At 36.6% G+C, this 26690-nt stretch overlaps 1 long non-coding RNA gene across 9 annotated transcripts in view; it reads right to left on the reverse strand.

Annotated features, from left to right (window-relative positions):
* The window catches only part of LOC109144125, a 115888-nt gene that overhangs the window by 46215 nt on the left and 42983 nt on the right, over window positions 1-26690 (reverse strand). For 7 of the 9 annotated variants that reach the window (XR_005604455.1, XR_005604452.1, XR_005604451.1 and 4 more), the window contains one exon: window positions 3949-25488. This is a non-coding gene — a long non-coding RNA (uncharacterized LOC109144125). The remainder of the gene's footprint in view (window positions 1-3948; window positions 25489-26690) is intronic. The other 2 variants (XR_005604453.1, XR_002044650.3) reach the window with 2 other exon arrangements.

Raw genomic sequence — 26690 nt, forward strand, 5'->3', positions numbered from 1 at the left:
TCCTGTGGTCTCAGTTCCCAAACAGGCTGCCTGTTCAATGATTCACTGGCATCACAGAACCATAGTGCATCATAAAAAATGCAACCTGGTCAGAAAGCTTAATCCAGTTGACTGTGAAGTTAGACAAAACCAAAATTAGACTACATTACACTACAATACTTCAGGAAGGGATCTACAGCCATCTTCTTGTTCAACTGCCTGAGCAAGTCAGGGCTGACCAAAAGTTAATGTATGGTGTTAAGGGCATTGTTCAAATGCCTCTTTGAATGCTGGCAGGCTTGAGGTATAAACCACCTTTCGAGGTATCCTGTGTTTGACCACTCTCTTGGTAAAGTGCTTCCTATTGATCAGTCCAAAACTCCTTTCATACAACTTTGAACCATTCCTGTCACTGGATCCCAGGGAGAAGAGCACAGCATCTCCCTCTCTACCTCTGCTACTCAGGAAACTGTACAGACCAATGAGGTCACCCCTCAACATCCTTTTCTCCAAACTAGACAAAATAACCTTGTCATTGCTGCTGAGAGAGCAGATGCTGAACTTCAGTGATGTCCTGTGGCGAACAAGGCAGATTCTCAATGTGGAGTCCAGGGACCGCAATCCTGACAAATGCAGGCTAGGAAACTAGGTCTGTCAGCCATTTCAGCATGTGTGAGGGACTGGGAGTGCAGATCGATGGCTGTAGCCTGCACTGGGAATGAGAGCAGTTCAGAGAAACTGAGCACAAGATCAGAGTCCTGGCAGAGCTGAATCTGTTGGCTTGCATTCTTGGAGTCAAAGAGTACTAGTTTGGAAGGGCATCTCAAGTGTCATCTGGTCTAACCTTTCTTGGAAAAATCACAGTCTAGAGAAGATGGCCCAGCACCCTGTTCAGCTAAATCTTTAGTGTCCAGTGCTGTGAAATCCACCACTTTCCAGTTTCTGATTGTTCTCATTGTGAAAAATTTTCCTATTGTGTCTGACCAGAATTTTCCCAGCAGTAACCTGTACCCATTGCCCCTCATATTTTCCATGTGACCCCTTGTAAAAAGGGAGCTTCCATCTTTTTAGCTGCTGTTTACATACAGGAACATGGTGATAAGTTCTTCCCTAAGCCTTTTATTCTCAAGGCTGAACAAAATCTGTTCTCAGCCTCTTTCCTCACATTGTCAAGCTTCACAGTCCTTCGATAATGTTTTGTGGTCATTCTCTGGATCCTCTACAGCCTGTCCACTTTTTTTTTTTCTTTTTTTTTATAGTGGGGACCAAAACTGAGCACGGTATTCTGGGTCTGGCCTGGAAAGCACTGAGTAGAGTGGGATAATTACTTCTTTATATCTGGTGGTGATGCCCTCATTAATGCAGCCCAACATCCCGTTTGTTGGAGCACCACAATGGTCACTCATATGGAGTCTTTGTGGATTTCTGAAAGATTTAATTTCATTTTAAATTATTAAAAAAACCAAAACCACAAAACAAACAAAACCCAAGACAAAAACCAAAACAAACAAAAAACAACCCCCCAAACAATCTATACTCTTGGAGTCTACTTACAGTTTCTGTGATATATTACTGTTAAAATTGGATCAAAAATATGTTTAAATTTGGATCAACCAAGTTTAAAAGGAAGAATTTTGAGGAATCAGATCTGTTTCTGATTCAGTCGCACTTCCAGCACATTCTAACAAGCAGCTGAATGAGGGTATGCCAGGACTCGTAGGATTTCAGTCCATTCTTCTGAAAGGGCCAGACACCTTTAGAGACGCTCTTTACATAATCCAGGGAAGACCAGAGTTTGCCCTGATATGTAAGGACAGCAACACCACATCTCATGTGGAAGAAAGAACAGGCTTCAGGTAGATGCAGAATGCCAGAGAAAACTTAACTCTTTCCCCTTTCATGTTTGTCCTGGTATTTCTTCAGAAAGAGGAGAAAAATAACAAAGAAAGGAATACAGATAACTGAGAAATCAATAAACTTTGCTAAGATTTATACTTCCCAATTAATAACCTACCCTGCTTTCTTTTTATGTGTCCTATGAACTAGTATTACTTTGGCATCCAAAATCTTTCAAATCTATGTTAGCTATTACCTTTTATGGTTAGCTTCCTATAAATCCATTGGAGTTATTAATGAGTAATAATACGTCACAAAAATAATAAATTGTCAACAAGCTTGTTTTTTTGTGGATTTTTTTAAGGGATCTATGGTGTAAAATGTATAGGACTGAGCCACATTATTTCTTTTATTTTGTGAAAAGAAGAACGAAGTAATATTATAGACCTATAGCAAAAACCTAATAGTCTCTTAAATTGCTGTTAGCATTTTCTGAGGGAAGCTTAGAACTCCCTTATTTTTCTTCCAGCTGAAGAACAAAGTCAAGGAAATTGAATAATTCCAGCTAAACTCAAGAACAGTTAGATTGTACAAAATTTCTGGCAGGCTTTTGTTATCTGATCATATGCATGTGGTTGCTTTGTGTCTCAGATTAATTTCTTGGTTTTCTTTCACCAAATGATAGAGTGAAGAAGGGAAGAAGGTTTTTAGCATTTTTCAACCACACAAAGTAATAATATCCAGTGATTTCTCCCAGTCTTCCTAAACGGAGTATTTAGAATCTTTGAATACAAGCAAAAGCATATATTTGATTTTACTTATATTGCAGAAGGCCAGCAGAGGCAAAATAACATTATGGCACCCTTTTAGTCTTGAAATAACTACTGCCTAGCTATTTCTGTTTAAAAGATGCATAAATTGAGACCCCATAAGGTTTTGTGAGCTGCTGAAATCAAGCAATGAGTTAGAGAGAGCTGGTTATAAACTTTAGGTTGTTTGTGTGAATAATTAATTCTGGAACTAAAAAATATGTCATAGTGGTTAAATGGCAACCAGAAATTTAGTGTATAAATGGAGCTGGGGATGATTCAAGCTTTGATTCTGTCTTTTCAATGACTGGGGAGGCTGCAGATGGGGCAGTTGTTCTCCAGCCAATTTCCTGCACATTCCCCTCTGCCAGTGAACGCCAGACCTGGATACACACTCTCAGACCCATCACTCAGGAGACTGGGACACATGTAATGGTCATCACCTCACTTTTCTGTGTGGGCATAGTCGGAAGTTAACCAAAAGTCAAGTGCTAAAGAAACCACAGAAAATGCACTACAGAATATTGAAAGGTAAGAGAAATGTAAAATACCCTTTATGTGCTCTAATTTTGGATGATTAGGGTTTTATGCACAAATCAAAACTAGTTGGGAATCAAAAGAAATGAGAAAAAGCAGAACACAAAAATCAAAAGACTGATTAAAATTTTCTCGCTTTTGGCAGCTGAAGGATTTTTTCTTTTAATTCAAGTGTCTTTTCTTGCCAACTGCATTTTTTCCTCAATTTTCCACGGACTAGCTTTTCCCTTATGATGTATTTATTATAGAGTGCAGTGAATACTAAGGTGGAATTATTTATGATATTAAAAAAAATAAAAGAGAGAAAAAGAAAGAAAGAGAAAGAAAGAGAAAGAAAGAAAAGAAAGAAAGAAAGAAAGAAAGAAAGAAAGAAAGAAAGAAAGAAAGAAAGAGAAAGAAAGAAAGCAAGAAAGCAAGAAAGCAAGCAAGCCTCCCCTAAAGAATTTTCACAATTGATTCCAAAGTTACTTCTAAATTTATGAATTCAAAATTCAGTCTAATCCATGAGGTGACCACTTTCTGAAGGCTACTGTGTATCAAGTTGTCAACACATCCCTTTTTTGTGGAATTGTCTACCAAGATGCAGGTTTTTTTTCCTGTATCACTATCAGTTTCTCTCCCAGCAGTACCAGTTCACACAAGAATGACAGTAGGAACACAGCTGTCAGACTAATTTGGTTTGTCTAATTTTGACAGCGAGAAACCCAGAGTATTTGCTATTTCATGAACAGTACAAACATCCCAGCTATTTTTAACTTATGTCATCATGATAAAAAATAAAACTTACATGAAGCACAGCATGAGGAAAGCTGCTTTGGATCCATTTCAAAAATTGCACCCCTTGGGGTTTCTGTTCACATCTCAGCCAACTGGGTAGGGCTTGAAGGCACAGGGACAGAAACAGCTGCCTACAAAATAACTGATCATATTCACCTCATATGCTCAAAGCTAGAATCATCTAAAGGTCTTGTCTGCAGTAACCTATGGCTATCTGAGTTTTCTGTTTTCTGACAAGCTATTTTAAGCAATGAAGACAACTTAAGAGACTTAAGTTGTGCTACATGAAAGCCCAGAAAAAACATCCTTGTGCCATTGGGTTTTAATACAGTGTTGTCCTGTATCATGATTCTATAGCACATGCCTAAAAAAATATTTTTATAATTGTGTATTTTCTGTTTCCTAAAACAAATGCAATGTCAGGGGAAAAACATAATAAAAATTTCCAGAACACAAAATGCAAAATACATCAGTTAGGACAAATAGACATAAATCTTTGTTTCTTAAAATACTTTCTGAAATAATCTAATTGGTGGTATATTTCTAGTTTAAAATGAGGCAGAAAATCCAGACAGTTTTAAATTCAGAGATATTGGTCTCATTGCCTTTACATTCTATGTATTGGTAGTAAATTCAAAGTAAGACACAGCTTTTTTCAGACAGCCTAACATCTTAGAGAGAGCAGAATCAAGTTTAACGAGTTTATGGCTTTATTGTAGAATCACTGCATTTATTTTATTAGATAATTTAGACACTTTCTTGCTTTATTAATTTTCTCATGAGCAATCCTCACTTGCAAGCTACAGTTAGTCCTTATATAAATAAATAAATAAATAAATAAATATTTATATAGGGCCTTATTCAAAATACCCTTGCCAATATCTCAAAATACAATGCTCTTCCTGTGAGTATGGAAATAGTGTTGTAACCAGTTCTACAGGCATGATAACATTGCTGGAAACATTAGTGGAGGAAACATGGAAGGTCTTTTGTCCCTCAGACTTGCATAGATATTGTAAGATATATATCATCATTGATTTACAGGACAACTGCATTGCTTCCAACGTCCTATCAATTCTTCCCAGAAAGTGTCAGAGAAGCAGCACTTTCAGAGAGTGACTTAGCAATACAGAAATATCTCTAATAGAGAATGTATGTTTAATGATGTTTCACCATTTTTTGACAATGACTTTTCATGTTCATTTTTTAAAAATATGATGTATATGTGTTAAAAGATAATTCCCAAATCCGAAGACAAGACATCTTTAAAATGAGTATGATTACACTAAAAAAACAAACACCGATGGTAAATTATGTAAGTGAAATTTAAGGAAAAGCTGAAATGCCCTGAAGATATTTTAACAATGGGAAGAGGAAAGCCTGTGTGACTCTGCTTTTCTCTGTGAAATGCCTAGACAGGGGCCATAAGTAGACACATGGAGCCATGCTCAGTGTGTAAGGAATTGCTTCTTACTGTAGTGCATGTCTTAATTCTGCCAATGACTAATGCAACTTAAAATACGTTCATTGAAGTAATTGTGGGAATTCACCTCATGTTGTTTCACCGTGTCTGATTTTACCACATTTGAGCTCAGCTGCGAGTCACGGCTGCAATGTTAGAATAGGTCTGAGCTGTGGACAAGGATGAGCCGCTCTGCATGGCAGTCAACTTTTGTTGAGCTGATCAAAACTTCAGGCTTTCCCTGCACTACTCTAAGCATTTATCTATAGAAGACCTGGATAGGATCATGAGTGAAAAGTGGAAATCCACACATTAGGTCCTCAGTAAAACCATTTTCATCATGCCTTAGAATGTCTGCCTTGAAAGAGACAGCTAAAAATGAAACATGGAGGATGCATTCAAAAAAACATGAGGTTTTATGGTAGGTCGATTGACATATGGTAAGTTGACATATTTACTGTAAATGAAATGAAAATTAAACATGTACTAGAAAAAAATGTTATAAAGTCTTAAAAACAGATGTTCTTTATTCTGCACAGGTTGAAATGTTAACCACAACAGAAGCAGAGAAACTACAGTATGGCATTGCTAGGATGATCCTTTCCATGTTGAATTAAAAACATTAACTTGAAAGATTAACTCAGAGTGTTATAAATGCATTTTTTGATGTAGTAACGCTGACTCTGTGTCCTGTCTTTGAGGAAAATACAGTAACGTACTAAAGTTAAGATAAATAGTGTGTGAAGTGGCTTTAATTTAGGGAATTAAGTTAATTCTTTCCACTAAATTTGATTAAATCAAATACATGGATTCAATATGGTTTAGCCAATGAAGCTTAGATTCGCATCTTTAACTAATTCAGGCTGCAATCCTCGAATGTCATCTATACAAAAGTTGTAACTTGTGATGACTGAGGCCTGAGAGGAATTAAACAAAACCACTAAGTGCCCTTGGTATCACGAATATTCTTTTCATTTCTTCTTTATCATCTTCCCATAATTTTTGAAAGCTAGAAAGTAAGTGCTTCCTTTTCTATTAGACCTGGAGACATATTGACAATTATTTTGCCTAAGGCTTTAAAACAATCTTGCTGTTAGTCTGGCTAAAAGGAAAAAAAAAAGAGAAATGTTTTTACATATGCTATAGAACATACTAAATTCTTTATGTCACTCATACTCCCCTAGGAGTCTAATTATGACATTTAAAGGTCTATGCACTTTTGTGAAAATTAAGCCCAGATAATGACTGTGCTCCATTTCATTACTGTATTTAAGGACTATTGTTACCATACAGATTTCTAAAATCCATATGGATCAAATTTTTTTTTGGATGAGTATTATAGTCATGTTATACAATTGATGTTAAGCTGCTCAGGAGGTAGTAAAAAATTTACTTGAGCTTATTTTCTTAAATATTTATTGACGATAAAGAAGGAGGAGTAAGCATTGTATAAATTGCATTTGAAAAAAACTAAGAGTAGTTGTGAACATGGGTGAAGCTTAAAATTACTCATAGAAAAGCAGTATGAATAATATAATGAGTTGAGACCAGGAAACAATATTCAAACTGGGATTTTCAATTAGTCCTTGGCTCTAAAATCTCTTCAAACTTTGATGTTTGCAGTTTAACATGGCCCAGGAAAGAAGTCAATTCTTCTTGGTTATGACTTCATTAGTTAATTAAACTGGGCTGAGAACAACCTTTTTAAATTACTGCTTATGTAACCTGAAAGAAATTTATAAGGGTTAGAAACTGGAGAGAGCTATTGATTCAAGTAATTTTGCTGTAAAAGTTTACATTAATGCCATTGTACCTGTCCATTATTTCTGGCTACAGAAATTACTACTGCCCTAGATAGTATAAAAAACCCCCCAAACAGTTGAACAAATTAGCCTGTGTTTAAGAACGATGCTCTGTGTCTGAAATTTCTAAGACACCACAAGCTATGCCAGCTCTACTTTCATAGCAGACCCTAAAAACTTCCCAACACACTTTGATATCCTGTTCTGCAGAAGTACACATGAGCACTTGGAGAGGTGCAGACAGCACACAAAGTGAATACTGAATTTCACTAAACCATTAATATTGGCCATGTGGCAGCTCAGTACACCACTGATATAGTTTATTTACATAAGGTGGGAGGCCTTCTCAGATATGCCAGATCCCCTGAGCTCTAGAGGATGGTCTTCAGTTGCCTTGAGGGCCACAGTCTGTGTTTACTCAACCTACATGAAGTCACAGTGGCTATACAAGCAAATATATCAGTCCCAATAAGAGATCCCTGACCAAACCAACTGGTGCAGTCTCAGAACCATATGACTGAGATTTAGCTCAATCAAGAGCACAATACATGCCATAATGTGCAATTATCATATCAATATGTTCTCTGTTCAAAACACTGAAAATAAATTCCCTGGAATGGTCTATCTTTAAGATAATGTCCAGACTCTTTGCCATACAGAGAGCTAGCTCAAGCCCTAGCAAAAACAAAACAAAGCAAAAAAGATCCAAAGAGTAAAATAATTCTACAATGTGGACAAAAGGAGATCCATTATGTCTAGTTTTGCAACATATGGCAACATAGACATATGCTCTGTATGTGGAATTTGGCTCATTAAAGGGATCACAGGACTCTCCTCTGAGCAGAACCTATGCATATCTAGATACAGTTGGGATTTGTGCATGAACGATGATGAAGGAGCAACATGGACTCATCTGTAGTCCAGGCTGTGCTGCCCTGAGTAATATATTCTAATCCCTTTCTAAATATGCCTATCTTCATCACAAAACTAAGTATTGATGACAAAGTACCTCCTCTTCCAAAACCTACAGAAAATTAGCAGTTTGAAAATGTTAATTATTATTTGGGTTCCTCTCTAAACTTCAGGGAATCCATGTTTACCTATTGTTTATTTTGCTTATAAAACATCTTATAACCATGGTCATAAAACGTGTATGTCCAGTGGCAGTTCAAACGTTATTTAGCTTGTGAGAATTGGCACCAAACACTGCTGCAGAGGAATGATGTATTTCCTGCTCACATACATATTTTGGTGAGCATTTCTTGTTTTAGCGTGTAGTAGTGCCAGACTTGCTACTAGTACTGTGCTTTCTGTAGGAGGAAATAGGGCTCAGGAAGATTTTTCTGAGGATTTTAAAGTTTTGAGGGGCGTGGTCCCCATGTTCCCAAGGTAGTGGAAACAGGTTGCTCTTAAAACATCAGAGTACCACTATAAGAAAAATGAGAAATTCCATTTAAAAAAAAAAAAACAACCCAGACTTTATACTGTTTTGTAACATGGATATGAATGTATAAACAGAATACAGGTTTGAAAGAGACAAATCATATCTGCATCTTCTGTTTCTTGGAATGATAGGACACACAAATTAAGAAGAATACTTACCAGGCAGGAAAGTAGAAAGTTCATATGTAACTTTGACATTTTAAGAATGGAAAAGCTTAGTATGCATAACAGCTCCACATCCACATTGTGCATTCAGTGGCAAGAGGACATATGGAAAAAATAGAAATATTGCATTAGTCATTGAATTAATGTTGTGACTGCCTGTTAATATCAAGGTTATGACTTATACAGGACAAACTCTTCAGTCTTTTTGTTTATCAGCACTAGTTATACTATTTACATGTCCTTACTTTAACTTTGTTGACGGCAGAGATGTTTCCTCTAGACTTTTATATTTATCTGCTCAAGCAGAGTTGCAGAAGCCATCACTTCAAATAATAAACTGCAACACAACATTTCTATGTGCAATAAACTATACTCACTTCATGTTTGATCTAAAGCATAAGAGATTTGGAGAATACATCCTTTACTATGGAAGATACTGTAGGGGTACTTTAGTAATGGGATCTGATAGAATAAGCAGTTTCAACTAGATTTCAAATTAAGGAGTTATATTGATAGCAGTGTGTATAAGTTTGAGGAAAATTCCCAAATTTTATGCAGAATATTGATACATTTTATGACATCTCATGTTTTTCTGCCTTTTGTTAATGGAAAATATACTTCAAATCTTATCTTTTAGACATAGAAACTAAAACTTCCCAGGTCATCTGTTTAGTCTTTTAAAATTCAGTACTATCACAGCTCTCTGAAGTGTTGTTCAGCCGCTGTTCCATATACCAGTATATCTGTGAAACAGCAGATACTGTGTTGGTATTTTTATATTCATATTGATTGACGAGTCTAATTGCCTTTCTAAAAAAGTTTGGCAGAAAATTGTTCATGTGATGTATGGTACTTATCTGAATCATTATGTATTTAATAAGGCATATGTATAAATTTTTTAAATAAAAATAATATGTTAGCACATTTTATTAATTCTACTTTGCAGCATTTGTGTCAGTAATTGGTTTAAGTGAACTTAACATGTCACAAGATTCAGGAATGGTGAAAAATGCAAACTCATTTATCACTGGACTTACTTTTTTTCTAAAACTCTGTAAGGGTTGCAGAAAAAAATATATGGTATTGGCTTTGATAAATGCTATTCACAGAATTTTTTATTTATTTCTTTTTACTATTAAATAAAACTTCACATACCTTTCAAAAATGTCAGAAATAAAATAAGTTTTCAAAATTTAAAAAATGTTAGACCTCAAATTTTCACATGGCTAAACTCACTAGCAATTTATACATTAATCCTCAAAAGAGCATACAGTCATAAAACTATTATACCTTCTACACAACTAAAATAAAATAAAGCTTTGTACTGAGCTGTGTAGAGTCTAGGGGGAATGTGAGCAGTCAGTACATTAACATGAAATAGGTTCAAAGCCCTGAGCTCAGGCAGTAGTTCAGGTAGCTAATGATCCCAAAAAAGCAGAACTTTTAAGATTCTGCATTTAGCCATCACTTAATATGGGACTGCAAAAACATAGGTCCTGCACAAGCAGGGACTGGTTTCCAAGCTATAAAGCAGCAATAAGCAATCACATGCCCATGGGTGGATCTGCCTGGATCCAGTTGTAGTGGATGAAGCTCTCACTTGAGGCATCCAGAGTACACCTGACAGAAGCAATTGTCTCTGGAGAGGTTCATCCCTGGTGGAAGGACTGGGCAGGGGAGCAACCCAGGAGTTTGAGCTCTTCTGGGAAGCAGTTCAAGTCCTGTCAGTCTAAAATCCAGAACCCTCTTTGCTAAGAGGGCTTTCTTGTCTTCCCCTTCTCCATCCCTCTCTCTCTTTCTTTCTGTTCTTCTCTTAATTCCTTTTCTATTGATTTTCAGCCAATCTCTTGAGTATGCAGGAGCCTTATAAAGTCAGTGGATAGTGACAAACACCTTATTAAAGCCTCCTCAGGCACTGAGGGGGCTGTGGATCTGTCTCTCTCCATTCCCAAGGAAGGTGTTCCAATTCATCATGCCAAACAGACAGCAGTTCAGTAAGTACTACCAGACCTAAACTACCCATAATAGAAAATGTGACTGTAAATAGAGAGACTAACAACAAGGTCCCATTTTATACTAGAAAACTGGAACAGACAATAAAAACAAATTAAGTCCAGCACCATTGTAACTTGCCTTCTCTGGCTCATCGAAACAATTTTGCAGGATTTTCTTATCACACATGCCATGCATTTTCTGCCTGTAAGCTTTCCCACAAACCTTATTTTGTTTCTGCATGTATATAGCCCTTGCTACTTTTTGATCTATGCTTATTACTACCTCTAAAAAAATGAGCAATTCACTGAAGAAATTAGGCTGTGGAAAAGAGTCTGAAAAATTAGCATGAATGTATTACAACACTATGTCTAACCAAAGCTTTGTGCAGTAATTGAAAGGAACAAAATAAATAGTGCAATTCAGTACAAGGAAAGTCAGTTTACATTGTTAGGATTTGATTGTTTTTTTTCTAAACTAACAGCATGACATATTTTATAATTGCACTTTAGTCTTTCTGATGTGCATGTGTTTTAGCTATCTTGCACAACTGCTAAACAGTTTCATTGTCTTCAGCAACATTTTGAAGGTGCTAGAGCTGCTTTTTATGGGAGTAAAAAGGGAATGTGTCTGGCTGCAGTACTGTGGTAAGAATGTTACTGTATTGATGCTCACAGTGGTGTCAGAGAAAATTCCAGGGGTTTAAGATAAACGAATACAAGCCTGTAAAATATAAAGATGTGCTCAAGCTCAGAGCCTGGTTCTTTAGCAAGGAGAGCTGCTGTGGCCAGACTTGAAAAATGGCTGGTCTGGGACAAGCTGTGTTAAAGTAGTATGTGGAGCTGCAGCATCTCTGTATCCTTGAAAATTCCTCAAAGGTGCTTAAGATGACAAAAACATAAACATTTCTACAAATGAGGCAGGGAGGGTGGAAGGTTGAGTCCATGAAGAGGCGGAGCACTCCAGTGCCTGGTCAGAAGCGGAGCACTCCACCAGGAGAGGCAGAGTCCTTGAGAGACAGACACCTGCAGTGGAGAGCAGGATGTGATACAAAAAAACCATACCAGCTGGTGCAGGGGCTTTACCTCTAATAATTTATGTAGTCTACCAAACCAGCCCTCAACAAGTTTCTCTACTAAATTCATAATCAGACAAGTCAGTGGTAATCAGAAATGCATGCTTGGGAATGAAATATTCAGCCTACCAATTGGAACACCTTGGGGATAACAATACAAACACACTGAAAAAACCCCACTGGTACTAAAATGGACTTTTGAATTATCCGTGAAATGAAAAATGGCTCTAGAACTTTTCTTTTGAGACAACTACAAATTACATTTCTATATGGAAGAGAAGGGTTAAAACCTTTGGACAGTAAAAGTCTTAAATACCAGAAGCTATAACAGACAAACATTTATGTACCAGAGATTTAATACAATTTCCTGTGCAACAAGAGTTGAACATAAACTATTATGTGCTGCTTATGCACAGTTGTGCATAAATAACACAAGGTTCATGCAGAGCTTCATATTATGAAGTTTATGTGAAAATCTTTCCATCGCACTAATTTTTCATGCTTACATTTTTAATAAATTGAGCCACCAAAACCAACCTGAAGGCAATCAAAAAAGAAAAGGAAAAGAAAAACCATGATACATTTACATAGTCCAGAAGAGTAAAATTTTGCAAAATTTCACATCACAAGGTATCTAGCTTTCATTAAAAGTCTTCTTTGTGAAGTTCTAATCACACTTTGTAACACTTCCTAGTTACACAATCACCAAAAGGGGACCTCTATTCTGTGGTTTTCTAGGGAATCTCAGAAAAGAATTATTGAAAATTCTTGAACAGGGAGATGGGTCTTTATTTTTTCCACTGTAGGATCATCTCTTCCATTGTGAGAGACTGGAAGGATTGCTGGCTTGAAACATTTTCCAGGTGTGCAGGAAGGGGCAGATCAGGCCCTACCCTGTACACCCCACCCTCAGAGCCAGTATCCCAGCCTGGCAGTGGCTGCCAATCCGTGGCATACCAGAGTCAATGCCCCACACCTGCCCCTGGAGCCTCTAACCCAACTTGTGAATGGCCAAATGACTGGAAGTCCCACCTGGAGGAATGGCCCAGGAAGGCCAAGGGTATTTAAAGCAGAAAATAAGGCAAGCACATGTCTTGATCTTATCTCCTCTAGAATTTCTGCTAGCTAAATACCATTGGAAGTAGAAATGGTAGCTATATTTGTTTCTTTCTCTCTTTCTTCATCTCCTACTGCCCTCTTCTCTGAATTTTTAAGTAATTTAAAATTCCATGGGCTTGGAGATTGTGAGGTTGAATGCGATAAGTTAATGCTTTGTGGAATGTTTTATGTTGATTGAATATTGTGCTAAACCTTTTTCCAAAGTGCTCTGATTTTCTAAAGTTGCTGGTGAAGTATTTTTTGTTTGTTTTGACCTCTTGAGAATATCTTGTTGGTATTTCTCCTATGCATCTAGTACAGACTACAGGAACAGCTGTCAGCCATTTTAAAAGTCTTGTTGTGTGAGTTTTGGGGCCTTACATCCATCCTCCAGGTTAATTCTCCAGATTCACACCCATATTTGATAAATGTATTCATAAACTAACAAAAATGGGAAGTTCAACTATAATAACTCAGTTTTCTGTCTGACCTTTACCTTGTATAGTTGCTTATGTGTTCAAGTTGCTATGCCTTTTGTTTCCATCCATATGTATAAAGCATTATAGCTGTAAAAAAATTATTGAAGAAGTATTTTGCTTTCCAATAGAGCAGCCTAACAGATTTTGGAAAAGAGGCCAGCTATGTTGATTTATCTTCCATTACAATCTCTGGAGTCCCCTTTCAATAAAGATAAACTATGGTGCTATTTATAACTTCAGAATCTTTTAAAGTATTGTTTTACAACTCCTAAAGGTTTCCTTTCACACTTCATGTTTTCAGTTGTGGTCTCTGCAGACTTCAGCATTGTGCTACAGGTATTGTATTCCAGCTAAGACATTTGCATAGGTCTTATCTTCTGTAGTTAATTTCTTTTAAATTATCAAGTTCTTGAGGAATTTATAATTTGCTATAGTATGCTACAGTTTATTCACAAATGAATTCATCTGTTTCATAACTAAAAATAGGCAAGCATGTATTTTTTCTCTTTATGACTTGGGACTTGTGTATTAAGTTAGATTTCTGAACTCTTTAACAGAAAGAAAAGAGAAGAAATGCAAGGATGCTAAATATTCACTTTTAACACAAGGAATATCTAGTCATCCTGGATCTTAGCTTATAATACATTTCATTCTCTTCCAGCTTCAAAAGGAATTTCAGGCATTTTTTAATGCTCCTTTAAGTATTGTCTTAGTATATAAATAAATGTTCTCCTTAATTAGAGACCAAGAAGTCTTGTGTTTGCTCGGAGGCCTCCTTACTCCAGAACCATCTTCTAACATCTCTGATTACTAATGCCCTGCATTGCAACAGTACTGTTACTATTTAGTGATTCCTATTTCTCTTTTGAAAACTTTAAATATGGTGAGTTCCTTAACTAAACTGTCAGAAATGGGGTTACTTTTGAGTAATAATACATGTTTTTCTGGGAATGAAAAACCAAACAAGATTGAATTTTTCAGGGATTCTTTCCTGTTCTGCCTGACAAAAAAAAAAAGGGACATGACAACATATCAAGCATTAGAGCCTACTTTTGTGCACCTACTCATGCTCACTCTGTGCTGCCAGAGCAGATGTATCAAGGTTGCTTTTTGGTTGATTGGGGTTTGTTTGGTTTGGTGTTTTTGTTTTTTTGAGTGATTTCAGTGCCAAACTCTTTGCAGCAATTTCCAACAACATAATTGTTACAGTGGTAACAATCTGCAGCTTGAAAAACTAAGATTGGATATTTCAAGGGGAAAAAGTCACAAGGTAGGTAGCATTTCAGTGCAGTAAGTTGCACAGGGAGGCTGTGAAATCTCTCTCCTGGGCATCTTGAAGACTGCCAGACACAGACAGAGCTGCCCCTGTGCGCTGCTGGCAATTGTCCAGGTTCAAGCAGGAGACTCCAGCTGACACTTCTATTATACTATGAAATAATTTCAGTCCCTTACTACATCCCAGAAGTAATGATAGTTACTGTCTGGCACAGGAAATAACTCATTGTGTGCCTAAAGACTGCATTACCTTTAAACCTTAGTGTGATGAGAATAATGCAGAAAGGAAAAAAAAATCACTAATTCATTGGGTTTTGCTGATTGTATTTATACCCTTAATATTATTTTAACAATGCTCTTTTGTGATTTAATAAATGCTATCTTGTGTTTATCAAAGTGGAGAAAGTCCTTTATAATGGGACCTGATCTTTGAAAGCTGTAAATGCTGTACAGTATGTACTTTTGATCAGCAAGAAAAAGTAAGGCATAGCAGCAGCTTTTGAGAATTACAGATATCTTGTAGGAAAATAAAAGGCCATTGTGTAGACAATGGCACAGGAGTTCAGCTCATTATTGGTTTGACAAGAATGATCTTCATGGTTTGATTTTTCCAGAAGACTCGAATGATTTGAACTCTTTCATATTCTTGATAATTACCTTTACTCAGACATAAAGTCAGGTTGGAACTGCAATCAAAAGTAAAAAATCAGAAGATCCGTGTTGCAGGGATCTTCTCTCATTCGTGGTTGATCAAACTGATTACTTAATAAGTACTTATTGCTCTAATTTTTTAAAGGTCTTCCTTTTTCAAGATCTGCTGACAAATGAAAACAAACCCATGTTTCTCCACAGACCAGAGTAAATAGGTGGAAACACCGATGGAATTTGTATGGAAGCACACTGACAGGAGATAGCTTATAATGAGGAGTGTTATCCCCCACAGTGGAGCAAGGGGCAGTGACTCAGAGCTGACCATGCCTCTGACTCTGTCTCATTAGTCACAAATTCTGCTCCTGGTCTACTCGGTTGTTTCTGGTACTCCAGCAGATGTCCTGCAATAAGGCCAATAATCTATATAGTACCTTCTAGTTTGTTTCAGTCAACAGAGTAAATACAGAAACGATTATTATTATTAAATGTGGTTGATTACTGTATCTATAAAAATGCTGCAACATTTTCTGATGAACATACATCTCAGTTGCAAAAGAGCTTTAGTTCTATTGACCTTTTTCCTCATTTATTCACTTCCCAGAAATAATTTGGAAAAGGAGTTCACAGGCAAATGTGTTCATAGAAACAACCTATTTAGGGTGTTTTAATCTTCGGAAAAGAAAAATCAGATTGGAAGTAATCGCAAATGGAACCTGTTCCAAGTTATGTATTTGGCCAAAGAGGGAACAGGAATACCGAGCAAAGCAGACTTACCAAAGTTATTTCCAGGTTGTCAGTAGTAACTATGATTTTGTGTAAGGCCATGCAATGCGGCAAAATTCACTATCCCATCCCCAAAAAGATAAAAATGTCACAAGTAAGTTTTAGGACTAATTTATCCATTTTCATAAATTATAGGTGTCATAAGCAATGAAGCAAAAAAGCATTAAATGAACAAAGCTCCAGCTTCTTCCTTAAGATATTTTCAATCAGTGAGTATGGCACATCTAGAAAGAATAAAAAATACTTTAGGCCACAGTGAAGAAAGGTACCTGTTTACTGCACAGAGATTTCTGTATGGAAATTGAGTCAGTTTGCCTTCTGAAAATTTACTATGGATTGAGTTGAAAAACTTTCTTGCAATCAATGGCTAAGAAAACTATATATTAAAATTATCATCTTGTTTAAATGGCAGACAGGCATTGGATGAATGATGTGTTGATAAATAAGTACAGATTTTGGATGTAGAATATTTTTCTAAATAATGAAAATACTGATAGATACTGATGATAAATTTTATACACAGACTTTTCCACAGTTCCCATTCTAGTTCTTTTTACTGATGGTTAACCATAAGGCTTTCTAGAAATAATGACTACTCATTAACTGATCAGCATTTTAACTTTTCAGCATTTTAACCATTGGAATATGTGAAGTTTTCTGGAACTACTGTATAAAAATACATGAGAATGAATGTAATGAAGCACAAATAGAGATGGAGAAGTTTTGTTAAAATTTTCAAATTGGTAAGAGCAGCTGCTAATTAACTTTAGAGCATTTTGCACCTTCTTAGATGTCCAGTTCCGTTCACCACCGAAGATATTTTAGTGCCTGAATACTCTTGTGCATCTGGCCTAATATAATTGGCAGAGAGCAGATGAGGTCTGAACTGAGCAGAGAATGGCCTAAGAATAGGGACTTTGTGAGGAGGTGATTGTAGACTGAGAGTCTGCTCTCAGAATAGACTGTCAAGAAAAAAAAACAACTCTTATTTTCACTGGGGAAAGGTATTAATTCCCTTAAAATATATAATGTTCTTGTTCTTAAAAGAGCTGTAAGAGTTCTGAGTCATACAATGATTATTTTATACAGGAAAAAAGAAATTTGTTTAAACAACTGCTGATGTCTTTAAACCAATAGGATTATAACTAGTGAAGGTTAAAAAGATGTTGCTTTTATACAACATGAGAAGATAGTTAAGAAGTGGAGAAGAAAGTGGCAAACTGGCAACTTGGTTGTCATCAGGATGAAGAGCCTCGTATTCACCAAAGATATGGTTGCAGCATTTATTAGCAGCACTGCATCTGCTTACTTGCTCGTAGACATTTACTGTAACTTGAAGAAACTGTGGACACTGATTCCCATTGCCTCTTCTCTCCTCTTGCCTTACTATGGGTGTAAAAGTTTTATTGCTTAACCCCCTCCTTTGCCTCTTATTTATAGATGGCAGCCCTCAAAAATTGAAATGGTGCCTTTTTGTTCCGGGAAAATGTTGCCCATATCAAGAGCACATTTAAACAGACTATGTTCTTGGAGATCTTCAGCTGAGTGTTTTCTGAACATCAGCTTTTCTTTCCTTTTCCTTGGAAAATCTTGTATAAAAAAAATACTATAGCACTTGTTATTTGGGGAGGAGGGGAGGAAAGCCATAATTAAAAAAGAAGAAAAATGTGTCAAAACAATCATGTGCCTTTGAATTTCAATTAAACAATCACAAAAACAATCCTACTTCAGATCAGTGGCATTTTCTGTATCTGAAATGGACTTCATTTATAAAAGCTCTCACCTTCTGAGAGGCCTGCTTGAATTACCTGTGTCTCTGTGCCCTTCCTGCTGAAGTGCTGATTGAATGTTAGTAGATAGAAAAGCAGACCTTAGGAATGTGACAGACAGGTCACCCTCTAGCCTGTATTCTTGTTACATACAGAATCACTTTGTCCAAGCCAGTAAGCTGTGTTCTGAAAAGTGCCTCCCTACCACCAATAGCTGATATGCACTTTACAGATGTAAATTTATTGGTGAAGTTATAACATCCAAGTCCCAGTTCATGTTCAGCAGGTATAACACGAATTGCAGGAACAGTCAAGACACCTCCAATTAGGATAAAAATCTATAGACTGCATATAGCTTTTTTTGTACGAGTTGCTGAAGCAGGTTAATTGGGAATTCCCTGGTGACAGGGGCTGTGTCTCATGGTTGCATTGAAATGCTCCTTGGTGCAGTAAAGCAGGCTCTGGCACTCTAGAGGCAGGGATCAGTAGGGTTTAACACTTTGCAGTGAGATGAAAGTTTCAGAAGCAATTCTCTCTTCTCTACTTCCAGCATTAACTCTGTTTGGAGAAAAACAGAGCTCTTCTGTGACAGAGGTGGCAATAGCTGTCCTACAGCTATCAGCATAGCAGTCTATTTGCAAACCATCAGATGCAGAACCGTTTGTCACGGGGACTGATTGCTAAGGTAACATTTAGCAGCAACACCAGCTCGTCTAGACTTCCATAAGCAGCTTATCATGATTTCAGTAGTCCCTTCAGTTTACATTTAAATTCAATCAGGAAGAGCATGATGGCACAGCTGGAACAGACAACAAGCCAATACTGAAATGTCCACTCCACTTTCAGAAGAATTAAATTCATTGATGGTTCCTTATGCTTGAGATACTCATCATGTAAAAGAGGATATGGAGACAAAATATAGAACCACTGCAGGCATGCTGTTTTTCACACAGTGAAGGCAGACCAGGTCTTTTTTTTTCTGGGCAGAGATCTCAAGAGCTGGTACCATCTGGTGTGGCGCAGGGAAGGAGATTGATATAGGTCTTTAGTGAGGGATCAGATCATCTCGCCTTAAAATGATTTGCCAGTATAGCCATTTACTTCTGAACAGTGAGTCTCCCCTGGATTTATATTACTGTGTCTGCTCTGTGTTGTTAACCCCATCAGAATCTGATAATTTCTGGAAGATAAGATAGTTGCTTTTTTAAGATCTCCAAAGATTTTTCTTAGAAGCCAATCTTAGGCAAACCTGCTGTGAAAAAAGTCTTTTCCCCTCAGACTAAAACTTGTCTGACAGAAGAGCAGCCAGCTGCATATCAGCTAGGAGACACAAAGGATCAGGGGCACATTGCTGCCTGGAATGTGACCTTAGACCCAAATGACACATAAACATGAGCATGATGACTTTGATTATGGGAGCAGTGTCAATTTTTTTCTCTGTTTGGATAAATATGCCTAAAATGTTCAGACTCCTTAAAGATTCCCAGGTCCTTGGCACATCATTACAGCCACCTTCAGAGTGCCTCGAGTACAAGAATGACAGTACTGGTAACACAAGGTATATCTCTGGTAGAGATAGGCCTTATGAAAGGTGCATTCCAGGCAATCTGCCATAAAGTGGGTTTTTGTTGTTTTTTTTGTTTGTTTGTTTGAATAAGAGGAGAACATCCTTTTCATAAGTGTTATCCTGCTAGGCATGCCTGACACTAGACCTTGGGAGAGCACATACTCTTACAGTGGCGCCTTCAATCTTGTTTAGTGGGTGCTTAAAGGATGGGATAATACATGGAATAGCAAAAGGGAGCATTTTTTCTAACTAGAAACATGAGTATAAAGGTATTTTCTAGCCAATGTTTTACCATCCCATCACAGAACTCAGACTTTGTGCCTGTGATAATGTTAGGAAAAGTAAAAGTGATCTGCAGTTAGGATCACTTCTTGTCAGCACTACACAACACCCTGCTGCAGGCTACAGCATGACACAGTGACTCAAAAGGCATTTGGGATACCGTTGTTGAGGCTGTACCTGAGAATGCAGTAGCTCATAGCTAATTGAAGGCTTTATTATTTGGACTTGTTTGCCACACGACAGGAGTTAAGCTTCAGTTCAATTTTTCCTTAAAAAAAAAGCCTAAAAAAAAAATCTCTTCCCTTCAGGCGCTTGAAAATGCCATTCTCACATATAAAACGTTAATTTTTGATTGAACTCCCTTAGTGGCCTGGATTTCTAGGTAGAGAACTGTGAGACTAATGGCAATGAGGCATGCAGATCATAACCTATGCAAAGGTAATTCATGTCCTGTCCACAGAAAAAATTGCTTGGCTGTTTGCAGTTTAGGACTGGGAAGTTTCGTAACATGTAGGTGGCATATGTTTTACATCTATGGTAGGTGGTCACTGTTCATGATCCAACATGCATGTCTTAGGAGGCTCTAGAGAGTCGGAGAGTCATTTGCCTGCTAACAGAGCTGCTGAGCAGAGTGCAGCCATCTGTTTGGGGAACCATTCTTAAAAAAACACAGACCCATATCTACTCTTGCACAGACAGCGACAGCATGCTTCCCCCAAAGGAATTATTCCTGATGAATTATACTCTGATGTTGGCAGCGAGTAATTATTGGAAGGGTAATCAGGTCTCTCAAACAGGATGGTCAGTTGCTTTTGGGACAGTCATGGTAGCCTCCATTGCAAGGGTTCTTGTTGCATCTTCAGCTGGATTGAGACTCTGCAAGCTACTGTTCTACTAAATTTTTATAAACCAGCTGTTCTACTATGCAACTGCCCCAGCATATGTGATCTGTTTCTATCAGATGTTTTAACTGCAGACAAAACATCTCTCAAACATCTTTACAATTTAAAAATGACAATTTCTTCATCTTTCATATTCTTCATCATGGTTTCTATTTACAATTGCCCTATCTATGTACAATCTGATAATTTCTGCAGCAGCAACTACCTGGGATTCTCTGGGAGCTCCTATCCAGGGTGTTTAATCAACACATAAATTAGATTAGTCGTAGCAGGAGCTGTCTGGGGGAATCTCGAGAACTCAAAATCCCATGGCAAGAGTTCCTGTAAGCATCAGTCAAATACTTATTTGTGAATATGGCTAGGAGCTGGTCAATCTCCAAGTCACATCCATTTTCTCAAACCAGACATTTGCATTACATCTATGCCAATAACTTGCTGTCAAATTCTTGGACCAGTGATGGAGTTCATGTTTTCAGAGTGCTGGGTGTTCATAAAGGCATAGCCTTCATCATCATCTACACCAGAATTACAACTACTAAAAGAATTTATTTTCACACATACAACTTGGAATTTTAGTTCCATATTTCTTGCCACACTATGATCTTGTAGAAAAATTTAGATCTAAAGTATTATAATACTCTGTTTACTAGTCAATAAAATCCTAAAAAAACCAGAAAGTTTCAGTTATTTATATTCTGTGTTTAGAATCTCTTTGTTTATGGTAAAATTAAGCAAACAAAAGTGAACCAGTGAGGGAGAGTTACACAGACTTGCAAGCTCTGAAGAAAGGCCCCTATTGAAGTTGATTTTTCATGTACATCTCTCTTAACACTAGCTTGAGGGTGGCAGTCTATAATGATCCCTCAAAGCTGGTTTTCTCAGCTAAGGGGAGATTCGCCTAGACAAAAGATGCAATCTAGGCCATCTCCTAAGAGGAAGAGAGAAGCAGATTTGCTATTAGGATGGTCTATATTTCCACCATTGTCAAGGGCGTAATAAAAAACCTATTCTATTTATTTTCTATTTATTTCTTGTGATAGAAACAGATGAATGAATTCTGCTAGCAGACCTAATTTGAAGTCCCTGGTGCAGCAATAGGCAGCATTGCTGTACAGGAATTTTAGTAGAGAGTTGAAAGGCTTTTTCTTATCGAAATACGCTGGATAGGTCCTTGGGTGTGTGTGTGGAGGGATATTGGCCACACATTTGGTATGGCCACTAGCATTAACATGTGAAAGGTGTAATCTAGTTATCATCACCCAGTGAGGTCATGCCAAAATGCTGCATAGATACAGGTAGTGAGTGCTGCAGTCACAGTAGCATTTACACAAGCAGTAAATGCCCTTCAACCCATAAAAGTAAACATGTACTCAGGCCCTGCTATCAAAGGCAATATCAGTGTAAGGAGAGCTTTGTTACTATCATTCCTTTAAAACCTGCGACACAGAGAATAATCACTTATATCTTAATATTAATGGCAGACTAATTGGAGATTTAAGAGCCATAAATGTGGATTCATGGTTCCAAAGCAATCTTGAGTGCAGCTCTACTGAGGAGGAATGAGGGATTTACAGGCATGGCATAAATCTAATTTCTCATAACTTACTACAGATATTGACTTGAGACTAGGAGACGACAGCTGATCATTGAGTTTTGTCTCTTTTGTAACAACATTTCCGTATTTTAGTCATGAACAAACATCAGAATTACTCCATAGCTGTTCTTATTTCTGTCCAGGAGCTGTCATCAGTGTAAATTGGTTACTCCATATTTACACAGGCACACCTGAAATCAGAAAGAATTTCCTAGCAACCTCATCTTCATCAAAACTTGAAGGAAAAATAATTATATTTAATAGAATAAAAATATACTAAATGAAAGGATATGACACTTCAGTTTCATTTTCCTAAAGAACATTTACAGTGCTTTCCTTGCTCTTGTTCCCTAAATTTCCTGTCAGTTACATAACTCCTTTTTTTTAGTTCATAGACATCATCATCAACTATGTTAAAAGTGCTCTTTACTTCTGTTGAAATTCAAGGCTTCTGTGCCGTCATATATCTTCTGTACATTTTCTTGAGAGATGTTCGAAAGACAGAATTAAGACAAATGTGCACTTCAGAGCTCGAATATGTTCAGTGGATTCAAGTTTAAAAGTTGATGCAGACACATCATTATAAGAATTAGATAGCTTTTTACTGTATTGTTTAGAATGCCTATCTTTATACTGCAGGAGCTCAACAACTTTTTATTATTTCAGTAAGGTTTTCTAGAAGAAATATTTTGGGTTTATGCTTAACCCTGATGTAGAGGATGGCACTTTGAACAAGCAGCTCTAAAGGAAAAGTTCTTTAATGTGTTCATCAACTTCTGTCAATCTCCAGGCATGGAGGAGTGAGGAGACCATTCCAGATCTGGGGCTGAAGCTTGACTATTTGTCTGCTATGGTATATGAGCCTGCATAAAATAAACCCAAATTTTAATGAGCACAGAAAACCAGAAATTGAGGTTAAGGAGAGTTTTCTTAACCAAGAACCGGACATGGATGACTGAATAAAACTGTTTGAGTCAATTTATTGGACTGAAATAAATGATCAGTTAGTCAAGTCTTTTGACATAGAACAGCACAGTAATCTGAGATTAAGCATGAACTGAAAGCCAGAAAATTAAATCAGAAGTGGAAAAGAACCTCATGAATAGGAAGTGTTATTTCCATCTTTCTTGTAGGCCTCCTTTAATTACTGAGTCAACGCTGTACATCACTAAAGTATCTTCTGTGATCACCCTTAGTAAACTGGCCATCTCAGTGAAAATATGCTGAAAAATGCACATCTTTTCAGTATAAAAATGTACACACAAACATAATAAATGTATTAGCAGATAGGCAGATAACTTTTGAGTTTTTTTTAAGAAAATGAAAATTTTATTCCTAACTTGGGAGTGACTAGAGCTAAACTTGATCCAGATTTAATTAGAATTTTTTAAAAACCAGGTCTTTCCCTTTTTGATTGGAAAATTCTATTCCAAAGGACATATCTCTGGATACCTTGGACTGTTCTGACAGTGAAATTAGTTTATTACAATTACTATGGAAATAAATAGTGTGAACAAAGAATTCTGCTCACAGTAGGAGCCTCGTATTAGAATGAAATACAACTTTTTGAAGAACACAGTTTTAATATAATACTGTTTTCAAAATAATTATGTGAACATCATAGGCCATTATTTAAGATAAAAACTGACAGCACTTACTTTAAGTAGTCAGATTTTCAAGTTACTACTTAATGCTTATAATTTGAAAGAATTCAAATAACTTTGGCTGGGACTCTGACCTCAGAAAGAATCCCCATAGGGCACTGGGGATCATGTATAAAAAGTTTATTGCGAGATCTGAATCTGAAGGATCTTATTAAGAAACATTTGCTGAATGTCACTGAAAATATTCCTAGCAGCCTTTTTGAAAAATTCAGTCCTTAAGAACTTAATATGACACTAGCTATATATATTTGAAAATCACCCCCTCTTGAGAACATGGAAAGCTTTTTGTGAAACTTAAATTTCATTTAAGAGCTTGAGTCCTAATGGGATTTTAAACATTTTACTCACACAAAAAAATTGCTTTGGCACAGCTATTCCATGGGTGGGGGTCTTTTCTATTCACACTCGAGGTTTTTTAATAATTCAAATTACTTTTTCCTTCTACTACCAAGTAAAATAGAGATTCAAGGCAGATGAATTTTCATTAAAATTTTATACACAGTCAGAAATGTAGTGAATAAATACTTTTAGTGAATAAATAACATGGAAAAAGTTCTAAAAAAAAAATAATTAGTCTCTATTAATTAAAACACTATAAACATAAGATTGAATTGTTAAAAAGCAGTAGACATATTAAAAGGGACAAATACTTCCCTAGAAAACAATGATATATTTATTTTCCCACAGTATATATGTAGTTTTATAGAAAGGTATGAAAAAGACAAAGGAAATAAAACCCATGTGTGACCAACGTTCTTTTATAAACACCGTATTTTTAAGGTTTCTATAATTTATAATTTATTTACAATAGCAGTAACAATAACTTTTAATACCCTGTAAAACACTGATGCTGGAATGAGATATTTCATCTGAACATTCAATGGTTCCTATTACCCCTCTTTTTGTATACCTGTAAATATAGTGCTTTCTTCCTCTTTAGGTATTGTTGTATTGGAAAATGCAATGAATGAAAGAATGATTGTTTAAGTGTTGCTGGCTAGTCTTAAATGATTGGCTCATCAGTGTTTTAAAAAGATTAAAAATTTAACATTAAATTGCATTTGCTATTTGATTTATAGCAGCATAAAGAGAAATTAGTTTTAATGTGGTCTATCCCAGCACTAGGTGTTATGGAAATAATCTGTGAGAGGTTCCCTAAAGCCCCAAAAGTTAATATTTTAACAGGACATGAGAGATTGTCTACTTAAAATATTGAGGGACCAATCCTGGTGTGATTACCACTGACAAGTAAAAAAATGCTCACTCTTAAATAAGGCGGAGGAAGGCTCCCTGCCATGGGTAATTTGGCAGTGGCTGTGACTTCGAGGGTTTTTTCAGTAATTGTTCAGTTGTCTCTAGTGTAGCCTTTTGTAGGAAGCTGGGTGTATTTGTCTTTGGCAACGTCCAAGACTCACCATGTTTTGGCAGTGTTCCTGTTCTGGTCTCCTGTTCCTCTGTCTGGGCTCCTCCAGGATTCATAGGTTACAGTCCTCTCCCCATCTGTGGGGACAGGGGTTCAGCCTGCTCCTTCTTGGTGGCCATGATCTCTAGGAATTCACAACAAAGATGCTCTTTCAAAACACATGGAGGAAGTCTCTGTATGTTAACTAAGAATTCCTTTTGTTTTTTTCCTTTGTTTCTGTTTTGTTACGGATTTTGGAAAAAAAAAAAATTACAGATGTTCCCTTATTTAAATTTATACATGGCAAAGCATACCGGTGCTGTCATGACAGTCAAGTGCTTTCAAGGTTATACTGAATGATCACTAATGACAGCCAAACCATTCTATTTCTATTGTATTTTCAGTGTACTGTTTTCATTTCAGTGTATACTATATCATTTACTTAAATGATGAATGTGTGTTTCAGAATATATCTATCCCAGAAGTCAGAACCTGGTTTAAGCTTTTAAAAATGTGATTTTAGGATAATATATTCTATTTTTCCTTCAAAGTACTACTTTTGCCAGTTTTTACAGTGCACATTGAATGCATTTACACAAATCTTTAAATTTCAAAACAGAATGACTTCAGAATTCATCAGAATTATGATACAATTTAACATTTTGGAAAACCTGTGAAAATATATCTGGAAGGTTCCATTAAAACTAAGGCAAGCTGTTTTGGCCTGTCTCTGTAGCCATCTTACTAAACCTGCATTCTGTAGAGGCTGACATGTAGGGAACTGGAAGAAAATAGTGGCAAAGCATCACTGCAGGAGCAAAAGTAAAGTTATGTATTTTGTTCAAGTAGCCCTGTAAGATCTGTTCAGTAAAAATAATACAGCCTGGGAAAGGACTTTTATTATAATTGGATTTTGGTTTTGTTTTCTGTTCTGTTCTATTTTGGGGTCTCGGTTTCTTTTGGGGAAGACTTTTGCTGTCAAATTATTTCACCTTTATCAGGGTTTCCAACTGTGTCCAGAAGGAAAGTAGAGTGGCACTACCCTTGTAATCAAGTAGACTGGTCATTGTAAGAAATTTAGAAAAATTAAAAGACTTCAAATGAAGTCAGAAACTCACCTTTTGGGCTTGTGGGCCCAGAGACTGTAAGTACATTTGGGAGCGACTATCTGCCCACAGATGACTGTCATTTAAACTGTATTTTAGCTGAAGTTCTTATGCATTCATTTAAAGTTATTAGCAAAAATTTATTATTTAATTATAAAATGTGTAATAGGCAGACCAGTATCTTCCTATCATACAAGCCAAGAAATGGGCAAAGAATATGTGACCTAACAAGTTAATCAAG

This window comes from Corvus cornix, chromosome 1A (genome assembly GCF_000738735.6).
Source record: "Corvus cornix cornix isolate S_Up_H32 chromosome 1A, ASM73873v5, whole genome shotgun sequence".
Taxonomy (NCBI): Eukaryota; Metazoa; Chordata; class Aves; order Passeriformes; family Corvidae; genus Corvus; species Corvus cornix.